This window comes from Haemaphysalis longicornis, unplaced genomic scaffold, assembly GCF_048455015.1.
Source record: "Haemaphysalis longicornis isolate Haplotype H1 unplaced genomic scaffold, Haemaphysalis longicornis Haplotype H1 scaffold_2, whole genome shotgun sequence".
In the NCBI taxonomy this organism is placed as follows: domain Eukaryota; kingdom Metazoa; phylum Arthropoda; class Arachnida; order Ixodida; family Ixodidae; genus Haemaphysalis; species Haemaphysalis longicornis.
This window is the reverse complement of record NW_027526295.1, coordinates 8,029,263-8,038,857: the sequence shown is the minus strand read 5'-3', so window position 1 is coordinate 8,038,857 and position 9,595 is coordinate 8,029,263. Positions and strand designations below refer to the sequence as shown.

General features: G+C 47.3%; 1 protein-coding gene across 1 annotated transcript in view; it reads left to right on the top strand.

Moving 5' to 3' along the window:
- Window positions 1-399: 399 nt before the first annotated feature.
- The window catches only part of LOC144168726 (uncharacterized), a 33,129-nt gene continuing 23,933 nt past the window's right edge, over window positions 400-9,595 (top strand). Inside the window, exon 1 of the mRNA XM_077697671.1 lies at window positions 400-644. The gene's annotated coding sequence lies outside the window, so the exon portion shown is untranslated. The remainder of the gene's footprint in view (window positions 645-9,595) is intronic.

The window sequence follows — 9,595 nt, the reverse complement described above, 5'->3', positions numbered from 1 at the left end:
CTTTACCCTGGTTTACACTGCGACACTTAGACGGCGGCCACTTCACAACTCTCTTAGCTCAAATCGAATCGATTAGCAAAGTGTTCGCCGCCGATAACCCAATCCGCGTGCGCCGTGTATAGGCTGACAGACGGAGTTCGTTAAAACCCGGCTATTTAGTGTGGCCCAGGGAGCCGCATCGACGAGGGAAGCCCCGCTCGAGCCGCTGTACTCGCACGTGCTGTGACGCACACGATGCGTGTCGTCATTACGAGAAAGTGCGCAAAGGTCGCCTCGCGAAGATGACCCGCCTATTATGGCGGAGGAAAGGGACTGCTGAGGCGCGACGGCGCGTGCACGCGTTCAAATAGCGCGTTTATGCTCCGCAGACGGAACGCCGGCGAAGACTTGAGAAAGCGCGGCTATCACGAAGGAACATCCATCAGGCTGCACCGGCAGCGGAGTGAAGTTACGTCATTCTGCGAGCGAACTGCACTGGAGAGGAGGGAGAGCTTGTAGCCAGTATAAAAGGAGTGCGCTGGCAGCGGTATGGGGAAAAACGTATCGCAGGACAGAGTCGGCATTTGCCTCTTCGTTGAGTGACAGTGACGAGCGGACTAAGCCGAACGAACGTCAATAAGAAATACGACTGATTTTCGGCGAAGGTAAGTCAATTGTTCTCCCGTCAGAGAAACACAATTTTAGTGTGGGGCTATGAAGCTCACCGTAATGGGGACTTCGGATTAAAATCTAATCCTCGTAGGTTACTTTGAATGCGCGACAAATTACGGTAAACATATATTTCATCTCAACCAGAAACACATCATCTAAGACATTGAACCACCACCACTGCAGCACACCGCATTTTCGCGCACGGTGGGCGGTAGTACCTGCAGAAGATAATAATTCTATTCATCATCGTCTTGTTTGATAAAACAGGTCCATAACAATATTTGACATTGTTGTCAGTCCTGGCTGAATTTGTTTACTTGGCGAGATAAAAATGTGTAGCTAAGGCGTCATCACCTACCTGCCACCGTGCCATTTGACCTTTGACCAGCCGACGCAACGCGGCGGCCCCAAGACGGAAACACTCAATGTTTTTGGGGTTCTGGATTATCACGAAAATTTCACGCACTTTTATTCGGCTGTCTGCAAGCCAACTGTGCTCGTGTTTAAGGCTAGCCTCAACGTGCCGCTTGAAATAGTCACACTTAATAGAGCCGGTTTTGTGTCTGAGCAAACTATTTCAAGCTCGTTTCATATGTGTTCATAAATGTCGGAGCCATGGTGTATGAATAAGGCGCTGGCAATGAACACGCTCTGCTGAACCAGGTATTGCCGATGAGATGTTTGAGTGGCGCCCCCTGGCTCCTGACGTCGGCTTTGGTCGCGGCACTGTCGCCTGGTGCACACCGCAGTGCCTCTGTTAGACATCGCTCGTTTTGATGCTTTAATGGATTAAAAAGCGCATTTCCAGCAATTCAGCAATTTTCCCAACTTCTGAAACCTCTAATAATTTCAAGCTGCTTCCCACACAAACTTGCAACACATGAGGAGAGAGATAACGATTTTATTTGAAGCATCGATGAGACAATCGTATGTAACTCGTCCTTTCTAGCTTATTTGCGAGATTCCGTGCTCAGAGCTCCTCGATAAGTATTCAAAATTCGCAAACTTTACTCAAGTATTTTTGAGATGCTCTTATGAAGACTCAACGGCTTCTAATCCTGCGCACCACAAACAGCAGCTGGCACAACACGAGCATCGCACGTAAAACTGCTGCTTCTATTGCTTTCGTTGTTGTTCACTTGTATCAGGTGCATGGTTTTCTGTGCCCAACGGCTTAGTTTTTCTGCGCTGTCACAAACGCCTTTATTGGAGGCTTGGGGATGTTTGTGAGGCTCACAAAGTTCGTGTGGATATTTTCTTCAGGCTGTATGGCACACATTCCCTTTTTCACCAACTGGCTTTCCTTGTGGCTGCGTGCAAGGAGGTACATACAGGGTGTTGCGACGATAATTGAAACACTTTAAAAATTTTTCCTGAGCGCACCGCCGCTCTGTTCGAGCTCAAACTTGCCACGAAGGTCGCAATTTGTGGTCTATTTTGTTGGATACCGGGAACAACGATGGTACTTACCTGTGTATTCTGGAAATAAATAAAAACGATTTTCGCCTATGGGATAACGGCGGCTGATTTGGACGTGTGAGCCAGCGCAAGTTGATGTTGGAACGACAGAACCACTAGCAGAGTGAAACGCACGTTAGGGATTCACGTACGGAGCCAAATGGTGCAGCAGACGATCAGAAAATGCACCTAGAAATGAGCTAGCAGATGATCAGAAAACCCGGTTTTCGGGCTCGCACGTCCAAATCGGCGCCATTTTCCCATAGGCGAAAATTGTTTTTATTTATTTTCAGGATAAACAGGTAAGTACCGTCGATGTCCTCGGTGTCAAACAAAATAGACCACAAAATGCGACCTTCGTGTGAAGTTTGAGCGCGAACAGAGCGGCGGTTCGCTCAGGAAAAAAAATTTAAAGTGTTCCAATTACCGTCGCAACACACTGTATAAGCAGCATGCGTTGTTTATTTACATGCAAATACGGTGCGGATGTTTGTGCTTCGCCAGAGCGAAATGGCGCCGACAACCTTGTGCAGAGTACTCGAAGGCGGCCTTAGTGCCCCGAATTTATATCGTATCGTTATCATAACCAACTGACCCAACTCGGGCGGTTATGACCTGATTATGGTGTTGGAGGCTTGCAATACTCGCTGACAAACGCAATACATAGTATATATACGAGAACGTCCGCAACAAAAATCGAAACCGATAAATACGACCAAGCAGCTCTTCATTGTTTCTCAACCCCTTCAGGCGTGAAGAACAAACCTGCCGTATTCGGACTGAAGGTCCATAAAGTGAACAAAATTACTCTTGCTTTTTTGAGTGAAGTTTTACTAAAGCGCACCTCTGAATATGAGGCAGACACGGTTGTTGGGAATGTATACAGCAAATATTCCTCCAGGTCTGAACAATTGTAGGGTTACTTTACGTTTACCGAATACGTGATTTGTGTGTGTGTGTGCGTGTGTGAGTACGAGCGTGTCTGTGTTCGTGCGTGCGTGGTGTGTGTGTGCTTGTGCGCGCGTGTGTGTTTGTGCGTGTGTGTCTTCGTGCGTGCGTGCGTGTGTGGGTGCGTGTGTGTGCGTGCGTGTGTGTGTGCGTGCGTGCGCGCGCGTGTGTGTGTGTCGAATAAGATTGTTTTTAGATGAAATATAAGCGAGCGCGCTATAACGGGGGAGGCGGAGGAAAACTTTAATAATGTACAAGACACGGTTAAATAGAGGGAGAGGATGTTAAGCCTCTCTAGCGTGGGTGGTCTTCCTCAGTTCGGGGTCCTATTAGTTGAGGCCGCCGCCCGTGCCCGCTGGACCAGAGCCCGCTGAGACTCCCGGTCCGATCAGGGCCGCCTCCCAGCCGTCTCCCAGCCCTACCTCGTTGGCTTCACTTTGGCTTGTATTCCTGGATTATATTAGCTGGCCCGTACCTTATGGTATCTATCTGGCCACTGCACGCAGAAGTTAAAGGATACCGAGAAGAACGAGCTGATGTGCTTGAGACCTTCAGGGTTGGGAATGAGCCCGCCTGCAGCCTGCGAAAATGGCGCTCCTCAGTTGTATCCAGGCCCTTGGCGGACACTGGGAACGCCTGCCTACCTAGGCGCAGGTATGTTGTGACCTCTGAAAATGCTTTCACGGTCCTTCACCTCTCTGCCCACGGCCCCGTGTCCGCCAGCGCCATCCCTCGGGCGCCGACGTCTCCAAGTCTTGGGGCCCGGTACCGCACGGCAGGCGAGGAGGGCGAGGGCGAGGGGTCCCGAGCAATGCCCTCCAGCCCAGAAGGCATTGCGCCAAGGCGCCCCCCACAAACTTCAGACCTAAAAAAAGCACTGAGGCCCTCGAGGTAAAACTACATAGATGGCTCATTATACGAATCAGCACTTTATCTTTTAATTTAGAAAATTTCTTTCCAGTAAATTTTGTTTGAGGCGAGAAAAAAATCTTTAGGTTCACGATGAGACGCACTCGTGTCCACCATGAAACTGTGTCCCCAACTCCGAACGCATACGTGCCGCGGGCCTTTTCTGTGGCACGCATGTGCAAACCTGGCTCTCTGCTAAACGAACGTGGTTTGTGTCGCTTGAAATTACAAAAAATACACCTTAACCGGCTATACTTCAGTCAACCACTTTTTATATTTAGGCTTTCGCACACTCGCTTTGTACAGTTGCTGCTCATATATTTCAGACCGCAGTGCTTAAACACAGTAACAAGATCTGCCTAAAATAAAAACAATTCATTATTATTCTGGCGGAGCTTCTCAATAAAAAAAAGAACTTCGTGAATCACTGCCACCACGAGGAGGACCATAAACTGTCGGCAGAATGGAATTTCTTAGCCACGTCACGCGGCAAAAGTGCATGTGACGGCGTCTGCGACACACTTAAAAGTCTGGCAGCAAGCGCAAGTCTCCAGACACCTTTTCAAGATTACATTCAAACCCGGAAGGACCTGTGTACCTAGGCAGAAGACGCCAGAGTAATAACAGTAATCTGGGTTACAAGCTCAAAAATACAAAAAACAAGGGCATAACTTGGTTCACAATTCGTAATGGCAATCTTAGTCAAAGGAGCACGACAATTACATCACTTCAGACCAGCTACACTTTCCACACTTCCTGTTGCCATTGCCTCCTACTCAAGCTCCTCAAACATTCAGGTAAAAAAAACAAAAAATGAACAACTAGGCAGCTTTCTTTGATGCTGACTATTCAACTGGTGGATAAAAAAACATCTGTGGGTAAAAAAACGGAAGGAAAAATAAACAAGTGCCAAGAAATTTCATGTTTGCAGTGAAAGATATCCTGCGGTTAACTTCTCTGGGCCAGGTGAATTGCGGTGAGCAGGGAAAAATGACTCCGTGGTCCTTCTTTCTCCGCATCAGACAGAGGCAGGTTAATCTCGCTGGTAACTGCTACTACAAAACATTCGCTCTGTTCCTTTAAGTGAGTGCGGACTGGAAGTGGTGGACTGGAGTATGCCGTTTACAGTTTTTTTTTTTGTAATGTCAAGCGACACAAACCATGTTCGTTTAGCAGAGAGCCTGCAGGTTTGCACATGAATGCCACAAAAAAGGCCGACGGCACGTACGCGTTCCGAGCTGGGGACACAGTTCTATGGTGGACAGAAGTGCGTCTCATTCTGAACTTTAAAATTTTTTTTCTGTCCTCAAACAAAATATACTCGAAAGAAATTTTTTAATTTAAAAGCCAAAGTGCTGATGCGTATACAGTCAAACCCGGTTATAGCGAACTGCACTATGCGCCACGATTAGTTCGATATATCCAATAGTTCAATATAGCCGAACCCGCCTATAACGATTTTAATGTTACGAGTTCGCAATACGCGGGAATCTCCTTTCCATCCCCGCATGCAGAAATGAACAAAATAAAGTAGGTCATTACCATAAACAAAACAATCAATTTATTGCAAATAATAAAGCTACTTTTCACCTTAATGCCTTAATTGCCTACTTCCAAAAAAAAACGGTGATTTTTGTTTTCCCTTTCGTATTAGCAGCGTCAACTAGCACAGCATTATTTACACGAGACATTGTTTGCGCCAGTTGGACTCCGTGTCCTTCAATATCGAAGAAACATTGGCGGAGGACATCGACTGCCGAAAGGACTTCATTAAGTGTCGGATGACTTTCACTCGCGACATCCTCTGCCTCCTCGATGCTTTTCATCAGCATTACGACGGTGCTGCTGACGGTGCCCGCATCCGAGGGGCTTACAGTGACGGCAACGTCGTCGTCGACACTCAGGAAATCTTGGAAGGACACTCCTTTCGTCACAGCATCGGGATAGTTGGCGAGCTGCCGCCTTGGTTCAGGCTCACTGACTGGGCGGGTTCCGTCATAAGTTCCGCGCGTCGGTAACAGTTGCGGAAAGTGTCGGCCGTCATGTCACTCCATACGAGGCACAATGTCTCAGTCGCGGCTTTTGCTCAGAAGTCGCGACCGTTCAAAATCTTAATCGCCGCTCCGAGACCATGCATTTTGGCGGCCATTTTAGGCACGCTGAGTTCGATATATCAGATGGGAAGTTCGTTATAAGGAATGTGTTTCGCGTGTATTTTTGTAACTGATTTATTTTTGTTCGATATATAGCATAATTCGCTCTATCCGGGTTCGTTATATTCGGGTTTGACTGTAATGAGCAATGTCATGTAATTCTACCTCGAGGGCGTTGGTGCTTTTTAGGTCTCAAGTTTGGCAAAAACGCATCTTTCTGAATTTTTGTGAGCGCTTTGCCTACAAAATACGCTGTTTATTCAACCTAAATTAGCTTTAGTAGACGCTCAAGGACCATTGTGACTCGAAGCTTTCGTGGTCCCTTTGCGAAATAGCCCTGAAAACGCGCCATTTCTTGCGTTTATACTTCGCTCATGCCACACCAAAAATTCTTACACGGCTTCAGTCACCGTCTCACATCAAAGAACAATGCCAGCGGAGTGTTCTAAAATAATATTTGTCGTTCTACATAGTTTCACTCTTTATTTAAAATTTATTATCTGAAATCAGATTTTGCACATTTGCAGAAATTTCAAGGAGCCCTCAGACGACGGAAAAATTTTTTCAACGAAAATACTCTGTGCAGACCTCCTACACTTAATCGGCAACTAGCGCGAAATTTTTCAATGAAATTACTGGTGGTCGATTTTTGGGCTGGGTAGTTTCGCTTGGAACATGCTAAAGGTACGAAAGTTTTGCTGCCTACCTTATGAGTCCGCCCACTCATCCCCATCACTATCCACCATCACCAGCCTATCTACGCCTACTGCAGAGCAAAGGCCTCTCCCATTAATCTCCAATTACCACGGTCCCATGTTAACTGCGACAAATTTATCCTCGCAAACTTCTTGATCTCACCTGCCCATCTAACTTTCTGCCGCCCCCTGCAACGCTTGCCTTCTCTAGGGATCCACTCTGTTACCCTTAATGACCAACGGTTATCTTGCCTTCGCACTACATGCCCTGCCCACATCCATTTCTTCTTCATTTCTACTAATATGTCCTTAACACGCGTTTGTCCCCTGACCCACTCCGCTCACTTCTTGTGCCTTAATGTTACACCTATCATCTTCCGTTCCAGTGCGCGCTGAGTCGTTCTCAATTGAAGTTGAACCCTCTTAGTGAGCCTCCAAGTTTCTGCCCCGTAGGTGAGTACCGGTAAGATGCTGCTGTCATACTTTCTTCTTCAGGCACAATGGTAGGCTGCCATTCATTATCTGAGAATTCCTGCCGAATGCACTCCACCCCATTCTTATCCTTGGGATTACCTCTGCCTCACGGTTGGGATCCGGGGTCACAATTTCGCCTAAGTAGATACATTGACTTACCACTTCCACTGCCTCGCCAGCTATCTCAAAGCGCTGGGCTGTCCCGAGGTTGTTGATAAAAACTTTGGTTTTCTGCATAATAATTTTCAGGCCCACGGATCTACTCTGTTCGCCCAGCGCGGAAAGCATGCTTTGCAATTCGTCCCCCGAGTTACTTATCAAGGCAACGTCATCAGCAAATCTGAGGTTACTGAGGTATTCTCCATAAACCCTTACTCCCACCTGTTCCCAATCCAACGTTCTGAATACTTCTTGTAAACGTGCTGTGAATAACATTGGAGATATTGTGTCTCCTTGTCTCACGGCCTTCCTTTTAAGTGTTTTACTGCTCTCCTTCTGGAGGATGGTGGTAGCTGTGGACCCACCGTAGATATCCTCTAGTATTCTTACATAATGCTCATCTACCCCCTGGTTTCGTAATGCCTGAATGACTGCTGAGGTTTCGACCGAGTCAAATGCTTTCTCACAATCTATGAAGGCTATATATATATATATATATATATATATATATATATATATTTATATATATATATATATATATATATATATGTATATATGTATGGGTTCAGTATACTCAACGCACTTCTCTATCACCTGATTGATCGTGTGAATATGGTACATTGTTGAATAACCTTTACGGAACCCTGCTTGTCCTTTAGGTTGACTGAAATGTAAGGTTCCAGAAATTCTGTTAGCAATTACCTTGGTAAGTATCTTTTAGACAACTGACAGTAAGCTGATCGGTCTGTAATTTTTCGAGTCCTTCAAAGACGGTGAGCTCTTCAAAAACGGTGAGCCCTTCAAAGACGGTGAGCTCAAGCGGCTCTTTTCACACTCAAAGAGTGTGAAAAGAGCGGTTTTCATGGCCTGTCTTCAAGGAGCGCTTATGAAGCCCTGCCACCACAAGGTTCATAAAAGTTTCATCGCCCAGGTGTCTAGGTTGCTGACCGCTGGCTTCCCTTTGGTTGTCTTGATAGCGGTGGCTGAGTATTTGTTGCAAAGAATCAAGTGCTGCGGAACCCGTGAAGGTGACGCCCCCAAGCGCAAATACCCAGTGGTTTTACCATACCGCCACAGTGGCGGGGAGTGGCGCGGAACATGTAAAATGTAGCCAAGGGGCACGTGAGTGTCGGTAGTGTTTTCTGCCCCTCGCAAGCTGGCTAACTTGAATGTGCCCCAAGGTCCTCAAAAGATCAAACAAGGCCACAGCATGCTTAAAGAAGCATGCTATACAGCTTGTTCATTGCGTTTTGGGGACTCTATATTCTGTACCGCTCTCGTGCGGGCAGGTATATGGGGGTCGGACTTGCCGTTGTATGAATTACCATGTGAGGGAACACCAGCTATCAATGAAAAACAAAACAGGGTCGTATCTTTCCCACAATTGTTTCGCCTGTTAGGACAGGCCATGTCAGCCGCTGTTGAATGAAACAAAAGTGCTGAGCAGAAGCCGGGCAACTGTGAACTCGCGGGCAACTGTGAACCAGTTGCCCGCGAGTTGGTAGAAGCCTTTTTTATTCGTAATAACCATGGAAATTGTGTGAGCGAGGCATCTGTTACGTTGTGCGGAAGTTAGTTGGAATTTTTGAACAGGATGGTGCATTGGTTAGACATAGCAAAAAAAATGACACCACCTTCCCGCGAGGGAACCCTAAGTTGATGCGAAGAATCTTGGAGGTTCCGAAACGTTCACGAGATTGGGTATCCAAATAACGGAAAATGACGGACCTCCGTACGGCGCATCGTGACTCAACCGAAGCAGCAACTGAGGGAGCGGCGCGCGGACTGGGTTTATTATATAGAGCAGATGGAGTGGAGAGGAGGAGATGAGAGAGGAGACGCGCATGCGCGTTTATCGCGCAGCTGCGGTGATGAGTAGCGCGCGCGCTATCGCACAGCTGGCATGGAGAGAGGGAGAGGGGGAGAAGCGCGCCCGCTATCGTACAGCTGGTGGGGAGAGGGGGAGAGGTGCGGATGGACGAGGGACGACGGACGGACGACGGACGGACGACGGACGGCAGAACCGAGAGCAAAAGATGCTTTGCATCTAAAACTGGCTGCCTTGTGCGCATGCGCGCATAGAATATAGTCGTGTTCGTTTTTACTGTGAAGCATTATATGTCTAACGCCCCCTGTTTTCATTCCGGT